This window comes from Musa acuminata, chromosome BXJ2-5, assembly GCF_036884655.1.
Source record: "Musa acuminata AAA Group cultivar baxijiao chromosome BXJ2-5, Cavendish_Baxijiao_AAA, whole genome shotgun sequence".
In the NCBI taxonomy this organism is placed as follows: Eukaryota; Viridiplantae; Streptophyta; class Magnoliopsida; order Zingiberales; family Musaceae; genus Musa; species Musa acuminata.
Genome location: NC_088342.1, coordinates 22,025,906 through 22,028,678, shown reverse-complemented (window position 1 = coordinate 22,028,678; position 2,773 = coordinate 22,025,906). Strand labels below are relative to the sequence as shown.

The 2,773-nt window shown below is 41.8% G+C and overlaps 1 pseudogene; it reads right to left on the bottom strand.

Moving 5' to 3' along the window:
• Positions 1-2,121: 2,121 nt before the first annotated feature.
• Positions 2,122-2,215, bottom strand: LOC135613272 (U2 spliceosomal RNA; annotated as a pseudogene).
• Between the last annotated feature and the right edge of the window lie 558 nt (positions 2,216-2,773).

The following is a 2,773-nucleotide window of genomic DNA, read 5'->3' as shown; positions in this document are numbered from 1 at the left end:
AGAGGTTAACAAGAGAAGAGCTTCGGGAGCGATATGCGAAGGGGTTATGTTGGCATTGTGACGAGCCGTGGAGCCGTGAGCATCGCTGTAGTAAAGGGGGACTTCTTATGATTGAACCGATAGAAGAAGAGGTCATTGAACATCCAAAAGAGAGCCTTGAACATGAAGAGGAAGATGTAGAAGAAGAGCCACAACCGACCGAAGTTACGTTACATACACTAGCTGGCTACTCAAACCCGCAAACGATGAAAGTTGGAGGCCTTCTCAAACAATAACCGATCACTATTCTCATCGACACGGGCAGCACTAATAACTTCCTAAACAGTAAGGTTGCTGTCCATATGAACTTACCTATTGAGAATTGCAGCAGGTTTGTCGTTAAGGTCACCAACGAACGGATTTTAAAGTCTGATCATAGCTGCCCGCAGGTGAAACTGTTGCTGCAGGACCAAGAGATAATTGCATATTTCTTCCTCCTCCCTCTTGATGATCATGAGGCCATACTCAGAATTAAATGGCTGATGACATTAGGTGATATTTCTTCAAATTTTATGCAACTAATTATAAAATTTTACAGTAAGGAGAAACAGGTGATACTGCATGGGAAACGTGAGGGCGACGTAACGACGATTTGCACACAACAAATGGAGAAGGTTTTGCATAAAGAATGCAGCGGCTTTTTGGTACAACTTGAGCAGCAAACTAAGGGAGAGCCAACAAAATTTGAAGATCCAAATCTACTTCCTTTGCTTGCTGAATTTTCAGATATATTTGACGAACCCCAACCTACCTCTTACCCGTCGGCATGATCATTGTATAATAATTCTTCCAGGCAAATCTCCAGCAAATGCTCAGCCATATCAGTATCCACATCTCCAGAAGGATGAAATAGAAAGGATTGTAAAAGATATGCTCAAAACAGGAGTTATTCGGCCATGTTGCAGCCCCTACTCTTCGCCGGTGCTCCTCATACGAAAGAAGGATGGAATATGACAATTATGTGTTGATTACCGAGCTCTCAATGGCATAACCATCAAGGATAAATACCCTATTTCAATAGTAGATGAGTTGCTAAGGGAGCACAAATCTTCACAAAGCTGGACCTTCGATTCGAGTATCATCAAATACGAGTATGCGAAGAAGACATACCGAAAACCACCTTTTGAACACACAACAACCACTATGAATTTTTGCTTTCTTCAAGAGAAGGTGGAATATCTTGGGGATATCGTATCAGAGGAAGGTGTGGCAGTAGACCCCTTCAAAATTGGAGCAATGCAAAACTGGCGGGCCCCGAGGAACATAAAATTGCTATATGGCTTTCTGGGTTTAATAGGCTACTACTGTAAGTTTGTGAAAAACTATGGAGAGATTAGTGCACCACTTACTTTCTTACTGAAAAAAGATGTCTTCCAATGGTCGGAAAGAGCCTCCGCTGCCTTCGACAAACTTAAGGCAGCCATAATGACGACGCTGGTGCTAACACTACCAGATTTCAACCGACCCTTCATTATTGAGGCCGACGCATTTGGAGTCGGAATTGGAGCCATTCTTATGCAAGATGGTCGACCACTCTCATACACTAGCAAGGCATTATCTCCCTCCCATCAAAATAAGTCAACATATGATAAGGAGATGCTCGCCATTGTGCGCGCAGCAACGAGGTGGAGACCTTACTTGATTGGTCGACGATTTCAAATTAAAACCGACCATAAAAGCCTTAAGTACTTTTTGGAGTGAAAGATATCATCCCCTGAGCAGCAAAAATGGGTAACAAAACTTCTTGGATTTGATTATGAAATAACTTACAAAAAGGGGAAAGAGAATATTCTTGCTTTCACAACTACCCGAGCAAACTGAAGTTTCGGCCGTTTCACTTCTGACCAGCGGTTTCCTTGAGGATATTAAGATGGAATGGCAGGAAGATTCAGAGACTAGTAAGATTATAAAAAATTTGGAGGAAGTACCAAGCTCCGTGGCTCATTATAATTGTGACTTAAAAAAATTACACTATAAGGGACGCATTGTTCTTATGATCAATTCTACTTGCATTTTCACGAGCAGATTTTGGACAAAATTATTCTATATGCAGGGTACTAAATTGAAAAGGCTCGATCATCAGTAGGGTAAAACTAACCACAACATGATTAGTGGATCGATGACCCACGTATCAGATATTAAACTGATAAGAACTGATACTACATTGAAAAGGAGTACGGCATATCACTCACAAATCGACGGCCAGACAGAAGTTGTAAATAGGTACTTGGAGACTGCCCAAAGTCACCAGCCAAATATGACTATCCAAGGAGAACTCCAGACCCAGCCAAGTACCATTATTGATCGACGGATCGTGACAAGACGACGACGAAACACTACTAAAGTGCTAATATAGTGGGTGAACCTACCAACAGAAGATGCCACTTAAGAGAACTATGACGACTTGAAGATTAAATTCTCAAAATTCATGAATCGTCAGCCTCGAGGACAAGGCTGATTTGAAGAGGGCGGGTCTGTTATGACTCTAGCTAGGAGAGCCCTAATTGAGAGGGACATTCATGTAAAACCTACCTAAGCCGACCCCTATTAAAGAGGTGAAGAGGCCGGTTAGGGTTAGGAGGTTGTTTCTTACAGAAGAATTAGGAGTTGTAAAGGAATAGGAGTCTTGAATATAAGTCCTATTAGGAGTTGGTTAGAAGTAAGAGTCTTGAGTAGGAGTCCTATTAGGAGTTAGGGTTTAAAAACCCTATAAATAGCCTTGTATTCCTCCTCT